The 25,454-nt window shown below is 42.8% G+C and overlaps 1 non-coding gene across 1 annotated transcript; it reads right to left on the bottom strand.

Moving 5' to 3' along the window:
• Positions 1-21,372: 21,372 nt before the first annotated feature.
• Positions 21,373-21,447, bottom strand: Trnas-cga. Its single transcript has one exon. It is a non-coding gene; the product is annotated as a tRNA-Ser (tRNA).
• Between the last annotated feature and the right edge of the window lie 4,007 nt (positions 21,448-25,454).

The raw sequence follows: 25,454 nt of genomic DNA, 5'->3' as shown, positions 1-25,454 counted from the left end.
AAAGAAGCAGCATGTGTGACTGTTTCCTGTGCAAAATGAAGTGGGGCGTCATAGTGAAGACAAAACACCGCCTCGAACTGCTTCCCAGACCACTTCGACTTGGTATTCTCCCATAACCTTATCAGGAGACTTCGGTGGTATGCTCGTGTGACGGTTTGTATCTTATGAGCTAATGTGTTAACACCACCCAGTGGCTATCCCAAAAACAGTCTGCAGCAATTTATCTAATGACGCTTGTCTCTCCGTCTTCTTTGGTGGTGGTGGATCTATATGTTTGTACTGTGTGCTTTGCTGCTTTGTCTGGCAGTCACAGCGATAAATTCAGTACTCGTGTATTGCGATTAAATGGCTAAGGAAATCATCTGGACTGGCCTGACACGACTGCAACATTTTCGCTGTTGTGTCAGTTCGGTTGGGTTTTTGATTCCTTGTGAACAGTCGTGGAATCCAGCGGGCGGGCGATCTTTATCAAAGATGTCTTGCAAGAGATTGAAAACAGATCCGTGACTTATTTTCACTTTCCCCACTATCTTCTCTATTCTGACATGGCGGTCTTCAATCACTTTGTCTTCCCCTTCTCTTATGATTCCCACTTCCTTACAGAAATAAGCTGTGCCATTTTGTTCCTCATTGGTCAGATTTGTCTGACAACACTGGAAGTGTGTTCGCCACCTAACCACTCTGACACACGATGATGCATTGTTGCTGTAAACTTCCACAAATTGTGTATCGTACAGGGTTGTTGCTCTTCAAATACGTGGAAATGAGTTCTGTCAATGGGCAGCTGCAGTTTGCTTTGTCTCCTGTGATATCGTGCTGTCGTAATGAGGCATGAATTTTTCAATACGTATCAGCACTGCAGACCTGTATCTGTAAACAAAGAAAATAAAGATTGTTTATAAATGGATAGTGCAGCTCTGAAAGTTAAAAATAAATTGATTTATTACTTTACAAAATAAGCAGCAGCAATTGTTCAAGTTACTGATGCGCTGTCTGCTCTTGGCCTGAGACACTGTGCAGGCGTAGTGTCTGTTTCCAAGATGGCTTCACAACAGGAAAAGGCTTGCTGTGTGCTCCGTTTTGAGATGACCAGATTTGTGGTTACAGTGCAACATGAGCTTCGTGCACGATTTAGCAAAGACCCGCCACACAAGAATAACATAGGTAGGTAGTATGAACAGTTGGAGTATGCCTTTTTTAAGGAGAAGAGTCTACATCTATATCTACGTAGTTACTCTGCAGTTCACACTTAAGTGCCTGGCAGAGGGTTCATCGAACCATGTTCATACTACTTCTCTACCATTCCACTCTTGAATGGCTCGTGGGAAAAAGGAACACCTAAATCTTTCCGTTCGAGCTCTGATTACTCTTATTTTATTATGATGATCATTTCTCCTTACGTAGGTGGGTGTCAGCTTTTCGCATTCGGAAGAGAAAGTTGGTGATTGAAATTCCGTAAATAGATCTCGCCGCAAAGAAAACCGCCTTTGTTTCAGTGACTAAGTGACTGCCCCCCCCCCCCCCCCCCCAACTCGCGTATCATATCAGTGACATTCTCACCCCTATTGCGCGATAACACGAAACGGGCTGCCCTTCTTTGCACTTTTTCGATGTCCTCCGTCAATCCTACCTGGTAAGGATCCCACACCACGCAGCAATATTCCAGCAGAGGACGGGCAAGTGTCATGTAGGCAGTTTCTTTAGTGGGTTTGTCGCATCTTCTAAGAGTTCTGCCAACAAAGCTTAGTCTTTGTTTCGCCTTCCCCACAATGTTATCTATGTGGTCTTTCCAATTTAAGTTGCTCGTAATTGTAATTCCTAGGTATTTAGTCGAACTGACAGCCCTTAAATTTGTGCGATTTATCGTATACCCAAAATTTATCGGATTTCTTTTAGTACCCATGTGGACGACCTCGCACTTTTCCTTGTTTAGTGCCAATTGCTACTTTTCGCACCACACAGAAATTTCTCTCTAGATCATTTTGTAATTGGAATTGACCGTCTGATAATTTTACTAGACGGTAAATTACAGCAACATCTGCAAACAATCTAAGGGGGCTGCTCAGATTATCACCTAGATCATTTATGTAAATCAGGAACAGCAGAGGGCCTATGACACTACCTTGAAGAACGCCAGATATCACCTCTGTTCTACTCGATGATTTACCGTCTATCACTACGAACTGTGACCTCTCTGAGAGGAAATCACGAATCCAGTCGCACAATTGAGACGATACTCCATATGCACGCAGTTTGATTAATAGTCGCTTGTGAGGAACGGTATCAAAAGCCTCCTGGAAATCTAGGAATATGGAATCGATCTGAGCTCCCTTGTCGACAGCACTCATTACTTCATGGGAATAAAGAGCTACCTGTGTTGCACAAGAACGATATTTTCTGAATCCGTGTTGTTTACGTATCAATAAGTCATTTTCTTCAAGGTGACTCATAATGTTCGAGTACAGTATACGCTCCAAAATCCTACTGCAAATTGAGCTCAGTGGTATGAGTCTGTAATTCAATGGCGTACTCCTATTTCTTCTCTTGAATATTGGTGTGACCTGTGCTACTTTCCAGTCTTTAGGAACAGACCTTTCGTCAAGTGAGCTGTTGTATATGATTGCTAAGAAAGGCGCTATTGTGTCTGCATACTCTCAAAGGAACCTGGTTGGTATACCATCTGGACCGGAAGACTTGCCTTTCTTAAGTAATTTGAGTTGTTTCGCAACACCTAAGATATCTACTTTTATGTCACCCATGGAAACTGCTGTTCTGGTTTCGAATCCTGGAATATTTACTTCGTCTTCCCTCGTGAAGGAATTACGGAAAACTGTATTTAGTAACTCCGCTTTAGTTGCACCATCATCGGTAACATTTCCATCTCTATCGCGCGATGACGGTATTGACTGTTTTTTGCCACTGGTGTACTTTACATACGACCAGAATCTCTTTGGGTGGACCTCGTATATCTGATGCGAACGTCGAAAGAGTCTCAGCGAAGTCCTCGGAAGTCACTCATTAAAGCAAGCGGGGAACTTTTCATGCCAAAGATTATAATGGGGAAGGTGTTGTCTAAGCGGCTATGTTTTAAGCTGTACAAACTGGGATTCATGCAGGTCCTTACACCAGCAGACAAAGTGAAAAAAAGTGACTTTTGCGAAGGGCTGCAGTTAAAAATGGAGGACACTGGTTTGGTAGAAAGACTCATTTCCTGTAATGAAGCCACTCTCCACAGAAGTGGCAAGGTGAACACACACAATGTTCGTATCTGAGGAAGCGAGAAACTGTATATGCTGACTCTCCAAAAGCGAATGTTTTCTGTGTGGTGTCACGTGAGAAAGTACACGGCCCATTTTCCTTAAAACAACAAATGGTGACAGGTAACTCATTTCGAGGCAAGCTGAAAACCTGGTTGTTACCCCAATGACGACCAGTTATGATGATTAAATTTTGCTTCTGGACGGTGCTCTGCCTAATTTTCACAGGAACATACAAGAGCTTCTTAATGGCATTCTTCATCAAATCGGGACTGGATGCGCTGCAACAGCAGATAAATCTGACTTTTAATTTCACAGAACTGGCATACGATTAGTGAAACTGAACAGTTCAAATTTCTGGGTGTTCAGATAGATAGTAAGCTGTTGTGGAAAACCCACGTTCAGGATCTTGTTCAAAGACTTAATGCTGCCATTTTTACTACTCGAACGGTATCTGAAGTGAGTGATCGTTCGACACGGAAATTAGTTTACTTTGCTTATTTTCATTCGCTTATGCCGTATGGTATTATATTTTGGGGTAACTCTTCCCATTGTAAAAGGCTATTTTTGGCTCAGAAACGGGCGGTTCACACAATAAGCGGTGTAACTTCACTAACCTCTTGTCGACCCCTGTTCACGAGTCTGGGTATTTTGAAATTGGCCTCTCAATATATATACTCCTTACTGTCATTTCTTGTTAACAATATTGATTGATGACCTCAGAAGTTAAGTCGCATAGTGCTCAGAGCCATTTGAACCATTTTTGTTAAGAATATTAGCTTATTCCCAAGTATAAGCAGCTTTCACTCGGTTAATACTCGGCGGAAATCAAACCTGCATTTGGATCGAACTTGCTTAACTCTTGTGCAGAAAGGTGTGCAGTGTACTGCTGCATCCATTTTCAATAAGCCACCACTCGAATTCAAAAATGTTAGCAGTAATCCATGTGCTTTCAAATCGAAACTGAAGAGTTTCCTCATGGGTCACTCCTTCTGTTCTGTCCAGGACTTCCTTGAAAGATTAAGCTGATTCTTATTGTATGGTTGACTGCGTTTACTTAAACTTATGGACTGACTTTTTTCGGGTTCATAAACATTTATTTTTGTCTGTTATTAATTTTATGTTGTGCTTCCATGTGCTGACACGTTCCATGGAGATTTGCTCCTCAATTTGGTCCCACGGAACTTGACGTGTAAATAAATAAACAAACAACGACCTTCCACCCTGACCATACCGTTCGCCATATTTAACACCCTGCAATTTCTTTATGTGGGTGTTGTAAACGACGGAGTATCTGGACTGCCAATGCCAATGTACCCAGATGAAGTGTGTGATCGGATAAAGCGTCCACTGCACACCGCCACGGAGGACATGTATACTGAGTATGGGAAGAATTTTGTTATTGTGTAGATGTGCGTAGTGCGACCAAGAATGCACATGTTGATGGATCATGATTAATGCATCAAGAACTTGGACAGTTGCCGGTGTTTATGCTGTAAGGTTTGCCCATATCAAGTAATAAATCTATATACCATTAATTTTTAAAACTGTATCACTGATTCATAAAGACATTTCTCGTGTCCGTCGGCCGTCGTAATTTAATATATTATTTAATGGTAATGTTGATTGTTGCCGACTTACGTGGTGGGCCTTAATGAAACTGATATTTGACTTAATTTTGATTTACAACTAAATGCTTTTGTGAAGTTCTTTTTTTTAACAATATTGCCGGCCGGGGTGGCCGAGCGGTTCTAGGCGCTACAATCTGGAACCGCGCGACCGCTACGGTTGCAGGTTCGAATCCTGCCACGGGCATGGATGTGTGTGATGTCCTTAGGTTGGTTAGGTTTAAGTAGTTCTAAGTTCTAGGGGACTGATGACCTCAGAAATTAAGGCCCATAGTTCTCAGAGCCATTTTTTAACAATATTAATCTTCAGTATAAATTATTTGTTACGTTAATGAACGTTAGACTCGCTGAATCTTAAAACATGAGCATATAAGTTGAACAATGTAATAAGCTTTTCATATTAATTTCCTCGGCTAGTCAGTTCACTTTAAAGCAAAAAATCTTTAGTTATTACTTACAATTGCGGCCCACACACGCGCGAGAGTATTTCTTCTTACCTCCGTTAACCATTGCATTGTAGTCGTAGTCCTGGCTCTGGCTCTCAGCTGTGGTACTGAAAATAAGAATCTTAAAGCTACTTATTTTCTGCAGCGTCGGGCGGCTGTGGAGAAAAATGTATATTATGTTAATAGCGGGCGAGTTTTTCGCTTCCGCTAAATTTTATAAGTTAATATCGCCACGTAATGGCGTCGTTGGCTGCATCGGCCGCTGCGATTGGTGCACTGTAAATTACTCGAATGTAGGTTAATTAAAGGATGGCAACATGAAATCGGTATCACCTCTCACAAATTAAAAGTGCACAATAATATTAAATCAATATATTGTCTGCTTAATTAGTACAAATATGCTTACATTTGCCAGCACTCGCAAGATGTCCGTCTACACGCAACCAAGACAAGAGAAGAAGCGAAGACGACTAAAAAATTAACAAAAGAGCGTATCTTGTCGTCTCTTTAGATCATTTTGTTATATTTCTTTGCCCTCGAAACTTACACAGAGAAATTATTATAGTACGGATACACGAGAAAAATGTATATTATTTAATTTTTAAATGTCTCTTCTTTATAAATACTGTTTTTTAAGTCTTTGCTTTTTGTTTCACTGGGGACGCTATACACTGTATTAGTTGCGTACTTCTATTTTTCTAGGTCACCATTAAAACCTCACGACAACCCCTCGTACGTAAGTGTAATGAGGTGAGTTTTGAAGGTGTTGTGGGTGTGCAGGTGGTGGGCGGCGACACTCCAGGCTGGCTGGAGCGCGGCCTGCGGCGGCTGGGCTCGCAGCCGGACGCACAGGTGTTGGTGGTCAGTCACAGCGGCCGGGCCTCCAGCAGCGGACCCTCCTCCCCGTCTGGCTGCGCCTCCATCGACAGGTAGGGCGTCACCCTACACCCACGTTACGCGTGCCTCTCAAGGCTCCATACACAGGCCGACTGCTCTGTCGACCTACCGCCTCTGCTGAGTGAGACGAATGCCGGACATTTGCCACACTTGCCCCTTCGCCGGGTAGCTTGAGTAGCGATCCCTCAAGTAAGGGACGCCCTTCCTCGTACTTCTTCTGTCCGCTTTCTAAACCGCCGTCTCCACATCTTACTCGATACAACCAGTACGTAAGGGACCTTCTTCTTCGACATCTTGGCCAAATGTTGTTGTTTGTTGTTCTAGTCTTCAGTCCTGAGACTGGTTTGATGCAGCTCTCCATGCTACTCTATCCTGTGCAAGCTTCTTCATCTCCCAGTACTTACCGAACCTACATCCTTCTGAATCTGCTTAGTGTATTCATCTCTTGGTCTCCCTCTACGATTTTTACCCTCCACGCTGCCCTCCAATACTAAATTGGTGATCCCTTGATGCCTCAGAACATGTCCTACCAACCGGTCCCTTCTTCTAGTCAACTTGTGCCACAAACTTCTCTTCTTCCCAATCCTATTCAATACCTCCTCATTAGTTATATGATCTACCCATCTAATCTTCAGCATTCTTCTGTAGCACCACATTTCGAAAGCTTCTATTCTCTTCTTGTCCAAACTAGTTATCGTCCATGCTTCACTTCAATACATGGCTACACTCCATACAAATACTTACAGAAACGACTTCTTCAGAAACGCTTTCCTTGCCATTGCCAGTCTACATTTTATATCTTCTCTACTTCGACCATCATCAGTTATTTTGCTCCCCAAATAGCAAAACTCCTTTACTACTTTAAGTGTCTCATTTCCTAATCTAATTCCCTCAGCATCACCCAACTTAATTAGACTACATTCCATTATCCTCGTTTTGATTTTGTTGATGTTCTTCTTATATCCTCCTTTCAAGACACTGTCCATTCTGTCCAACTGCTCTTCCAGGTCCTTTGCTGTTTCTGACAGAATTACAATGTCATCGGCGAACCTCAAAGTTTTTACTTCTTCTCCATGGATTTTAATCCGTACTCCGAATTTTTCTTTTGTTTCCTTCAGTGCTTGTTCAATATAAAGATTGAATAGCATCAGGGAGAGGCTACAACCCTGTCTAACTCCCTTCCCAACCACTGCTTCCCTTTCATGTCCCTCGACTCTTATAACTGCCATCTGGTTTCTGTACAAATTGTAAATAGCCTTTCGCTCTCTGTATTTTACCCCTGCCACCTTCAGAATTTGAAAGAGAGTATTCCAGTCAACATTGTCAAAAGCTTTCTCTAAGTCTACAAATGCTAGAAACGTAGGTTTGCCTTTCCTTAATCTAGCTCCTAAGATAAGTCGTAGGGTCAGTATTGCCACACGTATTCCAATATTTCTACGGAATTCAAACTGATCTTCGCCGAGGTCAGCTTCTACCAGTTTTTCCATTGGTCTGTAAAGAATTCGCGTAAGTAGTTTGCATCCGTGACTTATTAAACTGATTGTTTGGTAATTTTCACATCTGTCAGCACCTGCTTTCTTTGGGATTGGAATTATTATATTCTTCTTGAAGTCTGTGGGTATTTCGCCTGTCTCATACATCTTGCTCACCAGATGGTAGAGTTTTGTCATGACTGGTTCTCCCAAGGCCATCAGTAGTTCTAATGGAATGTTGTCTACTCCCGGGGCCTTGTTTCGACTCAGGTCTTTCAGTGCTCTGTCAAACTCTTCACGCAGTATCTTATCTCCCATTTCATCTTCATCTACATCCTCTTCCATTTCCATAATATTGTCCTCAAGTACATCGCCCTTGTATAAACCCTCTATATACTCCTTCCACCTTTCTGCCTTCCCTTCTTTGCTTAGAACTGGGTTGCCATCGGAGCTCTTGATATTCATACAAGTGGTTCTCTTTTCTCCAAAGGTCTCTTTAATTTTCCTGTAGGCAGTATCTATCTTACCCCTAGTGAGACAAGCCTCTACTCCTTACATTTGTCCTCTAGCCATCCCTGCTTAGCCATTTTGCACTTCCTGTCGATCTCATTTTTGAGACGTTTGTATTCCTTTTTGCCTGCTTCATTTACTGCATTTTTATATTTTCTCCTTTCATCAATTAAATTCAATATTTCTTCTGTTACCCAAGGATTTCTACTAGCCCTCGTCTTTTTACCTACTTGATCCTCTGCTGCCTTCACTACTTCATCCCTCAGAGCTACCCATTCTTCTTCTACTGTATTTCTTTCTCCCATTCCTGTCAATTGTTCCCTTAAGCTCTTCCTGAAACTCTACAACCTCTGGTTTTTTCAGTTTATCCAGGTCCCATCTCCTTAAATTCCCACCTTTTTGCAGTTTCTTTAGTTTTACTTGGCCAAATACAGAGCTTATTTATAACTTTTGGGAAACAAAAGCAATACCGATGATTATGTCAGTACGTAATTAGTTCTGTCAAGTATAAATATAGATCCCTCTGTCTCTACGGTACCTTCCTTTCACGCTAACTGATTGCGACAGAAACAGTCCATCGCCATGGGAGCAACAAGAAAGGAACGATGTAAAGAGAATGCGAATGTACGCTAATCATTTCTTTTTGATCACTGCATTTGTGCCTACTTTAATTACTACAATTGCATGCCCAAAAGACAATAAGGAAAGAAGAAATGGGTATGTGAATGTTTGAAAAGAAGAACGACATACTCCATATTAATTTACTCTCTAAAATGCAATATCCCTTGCGACGAAACATTAGTTAATAAAGTGTAGCGGGACAATGTTCAAAACATGACTGAAAATACGTTCACTAAATAGAGATAAGAACATCTACGATTGACATGTCATCTAAAGGCGACGAACAATTTTAAAATGTTAGAAAGAAGGAAATGAAGTAATACAGAATGCTATGCGTGTAACGTACGTTGTTGCTCTACACTGTTTAGCTCACAAAGAAAGCGTCCCAGGTTTTGGAGGGAAAAGCCGTAATTGTATAGGGCTATTACAAATGATTGAAGCGATTTCATAAATTCACTGTAGCTCCATTCATTGACATATGGTCACGACACACTACAGATACGTAGAAAAACTCATTAAGTTTTGTTCGGCTGAAGCCGCACTTCAGGTTTCTGCTGCCAGAGCGCTCGAGAGCGCAGTGAGACAAAATGGCGACAGGAGCCGAGAAAGCGTATGTCGTGCTTGAAATGCACTCACATCAGTCAGTCATAACAGTGCAACGACACTTCAGGACGAAGTTCAACAAAGATCCACCAACTGCTAACTCCATTCGGCGATGGTATGCGCAGTTTAAAGCTTCTGGATGCCTCTCTAAGGGGAAATCAACGGGTCGGCCTGCAGTGAGCGAAGAAACGGTTGAACGCTCGCGGGCAAGTTTCACGCGTAGCCCGCGGAAGTCGACGAATAAAGCAAGCAGGGAGCTAAACGTACCACAGCTGACAGTTTGGCAAATCTTACGGAAAAGGCTAAAGCAGAAGGCTTACCGTTTACAATTGCTACAAGCCCTGACACCCGATGTCAAAGTCAAATGCTTTGAATTTTCGTTGCGGTTGCAACAGCTCATGGAAGAGGATGCGTTCAGTGCGGAACTTGTTTTCAGTGATGAAGCAACATTTTTTCTTAATGGTGAAGTGAACAGACACAATGTGCGAATCTAGGCGGTAGAGAATCCTCACGCATTCGTGCAGCAAATTCGTAATTCACCAAAAGTTAACGTATTTTGTGCAATCTCACGGTTTAAAGTTTACGGCCCCTTTTTCTTCTGCGAAAAAAACGTTACAGGACACGTGTATCTGGACATGCTGGAAAATTGGCTCATGCCACAACTGGAGACCGACAGCGCCGACTTCATCTTTCAACAGGATGGTGCTCCACCGCACTTCCATCATGATGTTCGGCATTTCTTAAACAGGAGATTGAAAAACTGATGTATCGGTCGTGGTGGAGATCATGATCAGCAATTCATGTCATGGCCTCCACGCTCTCCCGACTTAACCCCATGCGATTTCTTTCTGTGGGGTTATGTGAAAGATTCAGTGTTTAAACCTCCTCTACCAAGAAACGTGCCAGAACTGCGAGCTCGCATCAACGATGCTTTCGAACTCATTGATGGGGACATGCTGCGCCGAGTGTGGGAGTAACTTGATTATCGGCTTGATGTCTGCCGAATCACTAAAGGGGCACATATCGAACATTTGTGAATGCCTAAAAAAACTTTTTGAGTTTTTGTATGTGTATGCAAAGCATTGTGAAAATATCTCAAATAATAAAGTTATTGTAGACCTGTGAAATCGCTTCAATCATTTGTAATAACCCTGTAATGATCTGCACTACAACAGAAACAAGCGACATTGAAGCAGATAGTTCCTGTGACTTAGTATGGGCAGAGGTTATATTCAACAACCGGAATAAATTAATAACTGGCTCCTTTTACCGACCCCCGGTCTCAGATGAAACAGTTGCTGAACAGTACAAAGAAAACTTGAGTCTCACCACAAATATGTACCCTACTCATACAATTATAGTTGGCAGTGACTTCAATCTACCTTCCGTATGTTGACAAAAATACATATTCAGACCCTAATGTAGATAGAAAACAACTTCCGTAATTGTTCTAATTTTTTTTAAATTATTTTGAACAATTAGTTCACGAGGTCATTCAAATTGTAAATGGTTACGAAAACACACTTGCCTCGTAGCTACAAATAATCCTGAGCATCAAGACGGTTACGGGGATTAGTGAACATACAGTTGTAGCGAGGCTCAATTCCGTAACAAAGAAATTCACCAAAACTAAATGCGAAATATATCTATTTATAAATGCAACCAAAAATTCGATTGACGTCTTTCTAAGAGACAGTCTCCAATCCTTCCAGACTATGTAAGTGAAGACCATATGTGGCTTAAGTTCAAAGGAATAGTGTCAACAGCACTCGAGAGAATCATACCAAATAAATTAATAAGAGACAGAACTGATCCCCCATGGTACACAAAACACGACAGAAAGATGCTGCAGGAGCACCGAAAAAGGCAAGTATAATTTAGACGAACGCAAAATCTCCAAGATGGCGAAGTTTTACTGAGACTCAAAATTTGGTGTGGATTTCAATGCGAGATGCACTTAATAGTTTCCACAACGAAACTCTCTCTAGAAATGTGGCGGAAAATCCAAAGAGATTCTGGTTCTATGTTAAGTAAACCAGTGGAAAGGCTCAGTAAGCGATGAGGAGGAGGAGGAGGAGGAGGGGGAAACAAGGGACCCAACCCTTCGGAGCAGGTAAAATCGTGGCAAAAGTCCGGCGTGGCAAACGTCCGCACACCGAGCGAGACTGCCCCAACACGTTCGCCCTTGTGTGTGCGATTTTATAGCGGTCGGGTCCGTGCTTCGGGTGCGTCGGTTTGCTGGTGCACCTCTACCAGCTAGCGCCGACCGCTACCTGCCAGTATTCACTCCGTCAGTACAGGCAGGTAGAACCCGCCACACAAAATGGCCAGCGTTCAATGTTATTTTACTTTTCTTTTATTGATCACCTCAGCAAAGCTGTATCCAGCTGGCACTACGTTTCACCTGTCCTCATAACACAAATCGACAAAACGCTATGGACGAATGGAAATCTCTATTATCAAACTGGATTTTCAGTCTGCAACAGAGTATACACAGATTTCAAACTTCCCGTCAGATTGAAACTGTCTGTAGCTCAACTCATTTTTTCTATTTATTCACTTCAATCCTTGAACATTCGTTGGCTGTACTAACCACACAGACGACTCCTCCCCCCTGGACAGGGCGTTGTAAGTGTCCCTTATCACAAACAGTCACAATGCTGTGGGTAAACGAAAGACTCTATTTAAACTTTTTGGCTGATGAAAACTATGTGCTCGATTGCGAGTTGAACCTGAGCCTTTTGCGAAAAAGTGCTCTTCTGACTGAGCTGTCCAAATGTGACTCATAGGCTGCCCTCACAACTTTACTTCCGCCAGTACCTAATTTCCTACCTTCCAGACTTCGCAGTTCTACTGCATACCTTGGAAGGTAGAAGAGAAGATACTGGTAGAAATGATGCCGTGGGAATGGCTCATGAATCGTGCTTAGTACAGATAGTTGGCAAATAATGTCAAGTTACGAACAAAATAGACTTAAAATGCAAACTGTTATGAGACTACACAGGAGAGTGCAACAGGGACAGATCATTGTTTGATGTAACTTTATTTTTTTGTTTATTTCCTTTTTTATTTATTTTAGAGTTCTAGAAAAAAATAATATTATTACATTTACACCTAATGAACAAAAATACAACAATTCACTTTCATTTGCAAAACGTTTGACCAAATTATTCATATCATTAACATACATAATGCGTAAGTTCAATTTTTGTAATAGAGGTGAAGTTCTTATTCTAGAAAAAAACTTATACCCTGAGGCAATGGTTGCATTTCTGCTGTTTAACTTTTCGAATTTACATCCAAAAGCAGCCAAATAGTATATCCACTCAGCATAAAGAAAATATTGTGGAAGCAGAAATTAAAATCAATTTGTATTCTTCAAAAAAATAATTCTCTTGTATATACAAAATGTTTACTGCCATAGTTTGCTTTTTCATCGCTATTATTATTAATAATTCCTTGCCTAATGTAAATAATTTGAAAGACATGTTGATAATGATTAAGCTATGCATCAGTACTGATAAAACCTTGTAATTCATTGTATTTCAGCACAATAAAAGATTTCGGTTACAAAAAAAGGATGGGACAGCAACTTAGTGGCTAGAACACGTGCCCACAAAAGGCAAAGATCACAGGTTTGAATCCCACCCCAGCATCCAGAAGTTTCAAAATTTGGCTATTGCAAACTATAATTATGGGGACCTCAGTTATTTTTCTTTTCAATACATCATACCTTGCAGTCATTAAGTATATAAGTAATTTTCCGTGAAACTACATGGTCCAGTCACATTAATGTGTCCGCCGCTTATGTTCGACATCTAGTCAGTAATCACTCACAGACGGCAGGTGGCACAACTAGCAATGCACGATAATCCTCGTATATAAAGCGTGTCATTGTCATAATGCAGAAACGAAGCGATTTATCTGACGTCCAAAACGGAATGGTTATTGGCTCTCAAGCCAAGAGTGGAAGCATTTCCGAAACGCCTAAGTTCGTAAACTGTTCACGTGGCGCCGTGTTTAAAGTGCCGCGTGATCAAAAAATCAGTATAAGTTTGAAAACTTAATAAACCACGGAATAATGTAGATAGAGAGGTAAAAATTGACACACATGCTTCGAGTGACATGGGGTTTTACTAGAACCAAAAAAAAAGCCGAAATTCACAAAATGTCCGACAGATGGCGCTGGACAGCAAAACGTCAGTGACTGCGCATGACAATCGTGTATGAAAGGAACTGTAATGAGAGAGAGACTCAGATGCGCCAGCAGTCGCAGCATGTTGACGTTACCTGAAAAGGCGCTTTTAGTGAAGCTGTATTATCATAATGGGGAATGTGCTAGTCCACCGTTACGATCCTATCACCATAGGAAGGAGATGCGAACGGGTAAAGGTCCGTTGACAAATGCAGCTGTGGCGAGAATTATTTTGAAGTTCGAAGCCACGGGTTGTTTAGACGATAGACCCCGTGGTGGCCGACCGAGCACAAGGCGCAATGCTGCTGAGACAGTTCAGGAAGAAATGGAGACTGTGGCGGGTTCGTCTATGGACGGGGAAGTCAGCGCTCGTGCAGTCTCACGTCGCACCGGCATTCCATACACTACTGTTTGGTTGGCACTGAGGCTTACCCTCCGATGCTATCCGTACAAAATCCACCTGGCTATTTAGTGAAGCGGAGGTCATTTTCGGTGTGGGCGTTTCAAAAGATGGAGGAAGATGACGATTGGTTGAGTAACGTGTTGTGGACCGACGAAGCTCATTTCACGCTCCGAGGGTCTGTCAACGCCCACAACTGCAGAATTTGGGCTACCGAAAATCCTATAACTGTCGTTGAAACTCCATTGCACGACGAGAAAGTCACGGTACGGGTTGGACTTATCACATCTACCGTATCGGGCCTTTTTTCTTCGAGGAAATGCGAGATTATGGTTTTGTAACTGCTACCATGACGGGTGAGAGGTACGCCGATATGTTACAGAATCGCATCATCCCCAGCCTGGCTGATAAACACCTGCTGGAACGTACGATGTTTATGCAGGATGGCGCTCCACTCCATATTGCTAGACACGTGAAAGATCTCTTGCGCGCGTTGTTTGGTGATGATCGTGTGCTCAGCCGCCACTTTCGTCATGCTTGGCCTCCCAGTTCCCCAGACCTCAGTCGTTGCGATTATTGGGTTTGGGGTTACCTGAAGTTGCAAGTGTATTGTGATCGACCGACATCTCTAGGGATGCTGAAAGCCAACATCCGACGCCATTGCCTCACCATAACTCCGGACATGCTTTACAGTGCTGTTCACAACATTATTCCTCGACTACAGCTGTTGTTGAGGAATGATGGTGGACATATTGAGCATTTCCTGTAAAGAACATCATCTTTGCTTTGTCTTACTTTGTTATGCTAATTATTGCTATTCTGATCAGATGAAGCGCCATCTGCCGGACATTTTTTTTAACTTTTGTATTTTTTTGGTTCTAAGAAAACCCCACGTCATTCCAAGCATGTGTTTCTATTTGTACCTCTCTATCTACGTTATTCCGTGATTTATTCAGTTTTCAAATTTATACTGACTTTTTGATCAGCCGGTATACCGTACACGGGGAAATGGCGCTATTCAAAACCGGCGCTGAAGCAACTATGTGCACCACGGGCCATAGATGACAGTGGTGACCGGCGGATGAGTTTCATGCACCCATGCTGACTGCTATTCATTGGCTGCAGTTTGCACGCCTGTACCGCAGCTGGACGCCCACTGAGTGGCAACTGGTGGCCTACTCACATGGATCAAGCTCTGTTCTCCACTGTACCGCGTGAAACATTTGAATGAAAACACCCTGCAACAATCGTCGAAAGAGCCCAGACCATAGAAGGGACTGTTACAGTCTGCGGAATGTTCTCGTGGCATTCTCTGGCTGATCTCGACCTTCTGGAAGGCGCAGTGGATCAACATAAGTATGCACTTATGCTTAGGACCATGTCCATCCGTACCTGCAGTTTGATTTTTCTCGTCACGATGGTATCTACCAGCAGGACAATGCAACGTGTCATACGGTTCACAGTGTACGTGCGTGGTTCGAAGAACGCCAGGATTAGTTTACCGTATTCCCCCTGCTCACCAAACTCCCCGGATTTAAACCCAATCGAGAATCTGTGTGAGCACATCGATCAGGTTGCTCGCGGCATCGATCCTCAGCCGAGAAACCTAGCGCGGCTCACCACGGCACTGGAGTCGACACGATTCCACATCCCTGTTGGTGCCTCCCAGAACTTCATTGTCTCTTCCTCTGTCGAACTGGCACGTAAGACTACGCTTTGAAAGTCATATTGTTTGTAATGGGTAACAAACAGACACTTCCTGTCGACACTGGGCGTCGCACGAAAGGCGTTATGAACAGTATTTGTTTGGGCTGACTCCACCTACGGATTGCAGAAACGAAATAGCAAATGTCTAGGGAAACGTCAGAGAAAATGCGCCTGACGACACCTAGGAGGGACATCCGGTTTTATTACGCAACGATGTGATATACATTCATTAGAATATTTTAATTTGTTTCATGATGTTCCAAGCGCCTAACTGTTTTTGTTATATGTCTGTACGACATCTTTTAATGGTAGTATCGCATCTGAAGACATCAACTATCTGCTGAAACTGATAATGCGATTTATTTTAGCGAACGTGATTCAAATGAAAACATCGAAAGTGCTATAATATTTTTAACTGTAACCCTGAATAAAAACTCACATGTCATTTTTCGACATAGGCTCCCTGACACTGAATGCACATATTCCACTGCTTCGGAAGTGCATAGGTACTACGATGAAGCAGCCGCCGTGCACCGCAGTTTTCACCTCTTCACCACTTCTGAAATGCCCGCCTCCCAGCGCTTCTTTGAGTCCACCGAACAGGTGGAGCGAGATCTGTCGAATAAGGAGGATGTTCCACGCATTCGAATTTAATTTTCTGAATAGTCAACTGTGTTAGGGGATATTTGCGGTCGAGCATTATCATGCTGTAGCAACACCCCTGAAGAGAGATGTCCTCGTCCTTTACTTCTGTGATATCAGGGAGAAGTTGATTTCTGAAAAAGAAGCACTGGTTGCCGCCTCTCCCCCTATCCACGTAGTGGTCCAAAAGTACCTTATTTGCATCACAGAAGAGAATGAGCATGACTTTTCCAGCAGACGATTGAGTGTGGAAGTTCTTTGGTTTCGGCGATGAGCTGTGGCGCCATTCCCTGTTTGATCTTTTCTCTTCTGGTTGGTGACAGTGGACCAAAGTCTCGTCGCCTATAACAGTTTTTTTCTCAGAAATGTATCACCTTCGACGTAGAAATGATGCAGAAATTCTTTACAGACATCGACGCAACGGTCTCTCAATTCGGCTATCAACGGGCCTGGTACCCACCCTACAGGCACCTTACTGAAGTGCAGCACATTGTCAACAATATTCTGCGCTGAACCAACACTAATCTTCACATCTGCGGCTATTCCGGTCAGAGTTACGTGTCTGTTCTCCTTTACAAGTTCCTCCTGTAACTCAGTGTTCTCGTCCGTCACTACAGTGGGTCTGCTGTGGTACTGTGGCATCCTCCACAGAAATTACATCGCTTTTGAACTTCCTACACCACTCACACACTTGCTCCAACGATAAGCACGACTCGCCGTACTGCGCTGTCATTCTGCGAAGAAATTCGATTGGTTCGACAACTTCACTACACGAATAACGCAACACAGACCGCCGCTTAATCGCGGTGCATATTGACAGCGGGGCAGCCACCTTGTTATGGACACTGCTGCCTTCTGTATTGTAGCATCACACTGTCGTCACTTTGAGAACCTGATGGAACACTGCTACCACCTACCAAATCCATCACACAACTTACCGAAATTTTGTGGAACTTTTAAGATTTTCATTTGAATAACGTTCGTAAATTATTATACAAACTTTTACATAGGTCGTATACTTACAATTGCTTATATGTCAGTTTTTTACAAAAAACATTATCCTGCTCAAGATTTTCTACACTCGAAAAACAATTTTAGCACAGTTGTTACCAAACTATAGCAGGTATAGGAAAATAAATCAAGAAAAAATTCGTAGATTTGTAGAAGACAGCTGATGATGAGGACTGGAATGGAATATTCTCTGTGGTATTACGTATCCTTACCACCCCGCGGGCGTCATAGCAAGGGAATTCCATCTGACACCGATATCAGTCACGCGGAATCTGACGGATGAAACTGTGCGCGGCCGCTGACCCGCGCTTCCAGCGATATTTTACCATGAGCACCTTCTGCCGCCTCAATGTAAGCGTTGGATGGCCGGCGGCAGCGTCTCAGTCACGTTGCACTCGGAATCACATCGCCACAGCATGCTACACACACGCTGCCTGGATGTGGCCCTATCTTTATCGCTCGTGCTTTAGAACAAAGAGACTTTTCCTTGCGGACATTGCGATAGCTGAGCTCTATTTGTTGCTGCACCAGTTGTAATGAGTATTTGTACATCTGGAGAAATACAAGATAAGTAAAACTTCTGTTTACTGTGATTAACTTGTTCGCTAATCATTCCTCCTCCTGTCCAGCTTTCCTAAGATAACAGTTGCTCTGCTACTCTGTAGCCCACATCTCCTTAACATAGTGTATGAAGTCGTACCCAACATTCTCCATTCTTAAACAATGTATTGTCGACTACAGAGATAGGAGGGTAATAACCTCCCTTTCTGTAAAGTAGACTGGAGTAGTCGCCACTGATAGAATGAGACCAAAATCAGGAAAGGCTGAAGGCAAGGTTGCTTTATATCAGTGATGATATTTAATTTATATATTCAAAAAGCAACGAAGAGAGTAAAGAGCTATTCGATTTAGTAGTTGCTTGTCATGGACAGGAAATCAGTGTGGTATGGTCTGCTAGTGACACAGTGGGCAGAACTGAGTCGGAAAACATCCCCCCAGGCTGCGGCTAAGCCACGTCTCCGCAATATCCTTTCTTCCAGTAGTGCTAGTTCTACAAGGTCTGCAGGAGAGCTTCTGCGAAGTTCAAATGGTTCAAATGGCTCTGAGCACTATGGGACTTAACTTCTAAGGTCATCAGTCCCCTAGAACTTAGAACTACTTTAACCTAAGGACATCACACACATCCATGCCCGAGGCAGGATTCGAACCTGCGACCGTAGCGGTCACGCAGTTCCAGACTGTGGCGCGTAGAACCGCTAAGGCACTCCGGCCCGCCTTCTGCGAAGTTTGGAAGGTAGGAAACGAGGTACTAGCAGAACTAAAGCTGTGCAGAGTGGTCGTGAGTCGTGCTTGTGTAACTCAAAGGTAGATCACTTGCCCGCGAGAGGCAAAGGTCCCGATTTCGAGTCTCGGGCCGGCACACATTTTTAATCTGCCAGGAATTTTCACGAAGAGAGATACTAAAAGGCACAGTAGAGTGGATTGTACGAGACAGATGGACTTTTTATGAGAAGAAACAGCTAATAACAGCCAGAAGTGTAAACCTCGAGAATGTATAAAGACACTTGAGAGGTATGTTTAGAGCACAACTGTGTACGGATGTACAATGTGAGCAATGACGAAGATAGGAACGAAACGATTAGAAGCCCTGAATGTGGTGCTAGAGAATGTAGTTATATCATACGAATTGATCCAGTGAGAAATTGTGATCCTAGCTCTTAGTGCTTCGTACGAGATTCGCTGTTTTCTTGATTTGGTAGTTTATTCAAATAAATGGATGCTAATCAGCCGCGTGGATTCGACCCGTGTCCGGCTCACTTCGATGTCTCGGAAGACAGCCGGCTGATCGCTAATCTGTGTATCTACTGGGCGCTTCACAACTCCTATTACGGGATTCTGGGGGTTATAGATGGGTGGTAGCAGGTAAAGTTTTGATAAGAAATTCGTGTCCAGAAATGTACAATTTGGGAATAAACTACATTCAAATCTGCTGCTTCACAGTACGCACGCCGTAGACACAGTGGCTCTGACCTGTACCATACAGGGGTCCACGGCACGGGCAATGTTCCGAGTACTCATTGTCGGCATTTCTTGTACACGACAAACCCCGTCCTCTTCATAAGCCTACAGCGCGGCGCGTCCATGGACCGCGACAATCGACCATCCCGGTTGCAAACGTATCAGTTTCTCTCAGTCGTTGTTGTAGTCGTACAAAAAAAATGGTTCAAATGGCTCTGAGCACTATGGGACTTAACTTCTGAGGTCATCAGTCCCCTAGAACTTAGAACTACTTAAATCTAACTAACCTAAAGACATCACACACATCCATGCCCGAGGCAGGATTCGAACCTGCGACCTTAGTGGTCGCGCGGCTCCAGACTGTAGTGCCTAGAACCGCTCGGCCACACCGGCCGGCATTCGTACAAAAATGGGACGTGATGTCACAGGTAACAACAGGGACCGACGACGGCGTGGCGCCTTCTTATCAGTTCGTGTGCGTACCATGACCTGATCTTCAAACTTATTTTATGCCCAAAAGGTACATTTTTGGTCATGGGTTCATAGACGAAACTTTATCTACCAAGTCTCCTCTGCAAAGCATACAGCCCTGTAATAGGAATTTTGCACACAGTGTACATTTTGTCACGTACACGTCAGGGAAACCTTGCCTGTTTTTCACGTACAGGGCAGGGGAAACTTGGCTAATAAACTATTTAATGAAACCGAGAAACAGAATATTTGTGCCCACATTATGAAATGAGGCATTACCGAAAACAGTAGCTAAGAGAATGGATAGAAAAAGAATCGAAGCGGGAAATCCAGATGCGAGTACATAAGACAAATCATCGACGATGTGGAATAACAGTTACGCTGGACTGAAATACTCAGTCCACGAGCGATAGGTATGGTGGCATGAAACAAACCAATCTTCAGGATTATGACCAAAACAACAGCGTGATTTTCTGACTACTCAAGCTTAAAAAATTAAAAAAAAAACAACAACAAGGAAAACCATCTAGTCAGAACTTACTACCAAACTGCTGCACAAAGTGCGGAGAATCTTCTGATGGTGAAAAGTAAAGCCACTGTGTATTCCCCCGTACACTAAAACTTGTAGACAGCACATAACATGTACCGCAAACAGTGTGAAAAGATCATCTACTTGGAACTGTCTGCTTATCGCTGAAATCAAAATGACAAAATCATAACGTTCTAATCACCGCAATGGTAAGAAATCTTACCAGCGATATACCTTCCTATTACCTACATCAAAGAGTAGATTCGCTACTTTTTTTTATTTATTTATTTATTTATTTATTTTTTTTTTGTAACTGATACTGGGGTGGGCCAGCAGTTAATACGATAGAAAGACTTTTCTCAGGAGTAACTTTGAAAGTTTGGTCCTGCCACTCATACATATTTTCCATGCCTGTTCCGAATGAGGAAACGCTAACACAGAATGGTTAAAATACCAAAACTGTCCCAAAAAAATTTCGTGCCCGGTTAATCCGTTATTTGTCCCTTTCCAGATGCCCTATCTCTCCAGTTCCCTGATAGCAGAAAAAAAACGAGAAACTATAGCAACGAGAGTACCATTACACTCACAGTTTGGATGTATCTGACGACAGCGAAGTTACTTAACATTTCTTTACTTTTGGATAAGTACTTACAACGTTAATGTTGATGAGATTTGTGGGTACTTTCGCATTTGAGAATGTTTACATAGTGTGAAGATTAATTGGGACAAGGCGATTAAACTTTAACTGTGCACATTTATTACTATATGTACAACATAGTTAGTCACTTACTGAATGTTAATAACTAAGGTGTCCTCATTTTGCTTTAATGACCTTCTGAACACGTTGTGACATAGATTCGACGAAATTAGAGTAATTATTTCGTAGTTCGTCGTTATGAAACTACACTTTTATGACATTTACTGACATGTCTTCTTTTGAAACTCCCTGGCAGATTAAAACTGTGTGCCGGGCCGAGACTCGAACTCGGGACCTTTGCCTTTCGCGGGCAAGTGCTCTACCAACTGAGCTACCCAAGCACGACTCACGCCCCGTCCTCGCAGCTTTCATTCCGCCAGTACCTCGCCTCCTACCTTCCTGTGAGGACGGGGCGTGAGTCGTGCTTGGGTAGCTCAGTTGGTAGAGCACTTGCCCGCGAAAGGCAAAGGTCCCGAGTTTGAGCCTCGGTCTGGCACACAGTTTTAGTATACCAGGAAATGTCATATCAGCGCACACTCCGCTGTAGAGTGAAAATTTCATTCTATGTCTTCTTTTGTTCAACAGTCCATTTTACCAAGACGCTTATTCGCAATACTTCAAAAATTTTCAGTGGGATTACTAGGCCACTGAAACACATTAATGTTGTTTTCTTCCAGAAGCGGCTTGACTGCTTTAGAAACATGACACTGAGCCAGATCATGTTGAAATGTTCCTCCGCCATCTGCTAAGGTCTGTAGGAATGGCAGGATCCTGTGCCTAAGGATTTCCGTGAATTTGGTTGAATTCATCATGCCATCAACTGAGACTAGTGTCCCAGGGCACTTGCCGTGAAGAAACCTCAAAAAAGTTTGTGGGAGGTTATTTTACAGTCTGTTCAAGATGCTTAGCTCTCACTGTCTCATACGCGCTTCGCCTGACAACTGTTGGTCTGTATTCGAACTGTAAAATTTATCTCACCACTGAAAATTACATTTTTCCCGTCATTGGAGGTCCAAGATTTATATATTTTGCCCAAGCCAACCGTTTTTTCTTCACGGCTGGTGTGAACAACTGCTTCTTTATTGGCTTCCGTGTCTTTCGCCCACAGTGGAGAAGCCTTCGCCGTACCGTTGAAGAGTCAGATTCAACCCCAGTAGCCCAGCGATATACCTTACCTGTCTTGTGAGGAAGAATTCTACTATTACTAAATAGAGTTTGTCAGTTCTAGGGGTTGGTTATCGTTTTCGTCTACATTCATCTTTTTTTCTTTGGAGACCACTAGATTTTTCCAGCCCCAACAAGGGAGGCAATAACTATTATATTCATCGATGTGTGTTCATGAAGAGCAAATATTTTTGCACGCCTCTTTCTTACACCAATACAACCGCAAAATTTATACGTGGTGTCGCTACACATACAAGCAGTCAACTGACGGGGGGGGGGGGGGGGTTACCCGTAATTGTTGTTCAAAATCATGGCAACAATAGCCCCCAAGTGTCCGACAACTAAGTGCATGAAATTGGTTACAACTAACCAACTTCAGCTTTTCGTAAAATATGAGTTTGTCCCAATTAATTTCCATACTACTGTATGTGCATCAAGTTTTGCACTTTTTATTTGTGAATGTATAAGAGAGAGCGGGAGGGCGGGATGGGGTTTCATGGGAAGCTGTGATAACAAACGTGCTACCTGTGCAGGACGTACATCCGCGGCCAGAACGTTCCCATCTCACCGGAGGAGCTGCTGGAGCGGGAGACCAAGAGGCAGAAGGCTCTGGAACACCAAAAGGCCATCAGAGAGCAGGTAAGTGGCTCTATCGGAGAAAAAACATTATAAAAAGAAATATGTAGACCTTACCTTTCCAAAGTAGCATGTTCTACAAATATTTTGTGATTATTAACCATTTACTTTGTTGGGTCCCTATCTGGGTGTGCGATTCTGTTATATGCTGCTTGGGGTGTGGATCTTAAGATCACACCGAAATCACAATAGTAATCCGTTGTAGTTGCCACACAATTCTTTATTCAATCACAAAGCATTATCAAATCACAATAATAAAGGCGATTGCCTTATAAAGCCAGATCACTTGGATAAATGACGAACAAATTTCTTTAACTAGAAAAAGACCCATAAACTTGAAAATTGAGTATAACTAGTTAAACTAACTCAGATAAACTTCATTGCTTAGATGGAATTAATATACACACGGTTCCTATCAGAACTGTATTTACTTCCAATCAGCTAAAGAATACATTAAGTGCCAGAACACAGATCTCGTAAGATTTGGCTAGCCAACTTTCCTAAATAAAACACTATTCCTAAAAGCTTTATTACAATAAAAAATCACTTCCACGACTAAGGATGTGCTTTAATTTGACCAAACAAATTTTCAAGTTTACTTAATTCAGTTGATAAATCAACAATGTTGTTAAAATCATTACGCTAGAACATGACCATATGATAATAGCCCCTAAAATGAGGCCGCTTCAATACTGCGTGTGAATTAGTGATAGACGCGAGCACACCAAAGGATTTTAATCAACACAAGAGATCCACGAGACAGCAAATGAAATACAAATGTACTCAACTTTGCACTGCAATTGAACTTCAGACACCATAACTCTTCACGGGAAGGATGGATTCATAAGACAGCAAAAACATAACCAGTAATGTAAAGGGGGGAGGGGGGCGGGCCTTAAACATCACTCTGCCACCGTGGTACTCTGTTCCCAGCTTTTCGCGTCGAACACTGCCAGTTATCTGCAACACAAAACACATCAACGGCGGACACTATTCTGAGGCATGAGATACACAATCTTGTCTAGGGAAAAGGTGATCAATATTTTCAATGAAATAGCCTCCGTGAGTTACTTGGCCAGTAACGGACCTTAAAATTTGGTTCACCAATTCGCAAAAGGACCACTAAATGTCCTAAAGTTAAAATGACTAGAATTATACCTGCACACATTTTAACGCCAAACTACAATAATGAACTACAAGGTAGAATGGAAGAAATATCTCGGCATGGCTTGGAACGCCAGACACCGACTTATGCACTACTCGGTGCACTTCTAGCTACGTATTTAGCCATACTTCATTTCGGTTTGTTGGACGTAGCCACACTTCCTTAACTGCCGTCAAGTACCAAGTCTACATCTATATCCATACTCCGCAAGTCACCTGACGGTGTGTGGCGGAGGGTACCTTGAGTACCTCTATCGGTTCTCCCTTCTGTTCCAGTCTCGTATTGTTCGTGGAAAGAAGGATTGTCGGTATGCTTCTGTGTGGACTCTAATCTCTCTGATTTTATCACCATGGTCTCTTCGCGAGATATACGTAGGAGGGAGCAATATACTGCTTGACTCCTCGGTGAAGGTATGTTCTCGAAACTTCAACAAAAGCACGTACCGAGCTACTGAGCGTCTCTCCTGCAGAGTCTTCCACTGGAGTTTATCTATCATCTCCGTAACGCTTTCGCGATTACTAAATGATCCTGTAACGAAGCGCGCTGCTCTCCGTTGGATCTTCTCTATCTCTTCTATCAACCCTATTTGGTACGGATCCCACACTGCTGAGCAGTATTCAAGCAGTGGGCGAACAATGGTACTGTAACCTACTTCCTTTGTTTTCGGATTGCACTTACTTAGGATTCTTCCAATGAATCTCAGTCTGGCATCTGCTTTACCGACGATCAACTTTATATGATCATTCCATTTTAAATCACTCCTAATCCGTAATCCCAGCTAATTTATTGAATTAACTGCTTCCAGTAGCTGACCTGCTATATTGTAACTAAATGATAAGGGATCTTTCTTTCTATGTATTCGCAGCACATTACACTTATCTACATTGAGATTCAATTGCCATTCCCTGCTTCATGCGTCAATTCGCTGCAGATCCTCCTGCATTTTAGTACAATTTTCCATTGTTGCTACCTCTCGATATACCACAGCATCATCCGCAAAAAGCCTCAGTGAACTTCCGATGTCATCCACCAGGTCATTTATGTATGTTGTGAATAGCAACGGTCCTACGACACTCCCCTGCGGCACACCTGAAATCACTCTTACTTCGGAAGACTTTTCTCCATTGAGAATGACATGCTGCGTTCTGTTATCTAGGAACTCTTCAACCCAATCACACAATTGGTCTGATAGTCCATATGCTCTTACTTTGTTCATTAAAAGACTGTGGGGAACTGTATCGAACGCCTTGCGGAAGTCAAGAAACACGGCATCTACCTGTGAACCCGTGTCTATGGCCCTCTGAGTCTCGTGGACGAATAGCGCGAGCTGGGTTTCACACGACCGTCTTTTTCGAAACCCATGCTGTTTCCTACAGAGTAGATT

This window comes from Schistocerca piceifrons, chromosome 3, assembly GCF_021461385.2.
Source record: "Schistocerca piceifrons isolate TAMUIC-IGC-003096 chromosome 3, iqSchPice1.1, whole genome shotgun sequence".
In the NCBI taxonomy this organism is placed as follows: Eukaryota; Metazoa; Arthropoda; class Insecta; order Orthoptera; family Acrididae; genus Schistocerca; species Schistocerca piceifrons.
The sequence above is the reverse complement of the archived record's forward strand: the minus strand, read 5'-3'. Positions and strand labels throughout refer to the sequence as shown.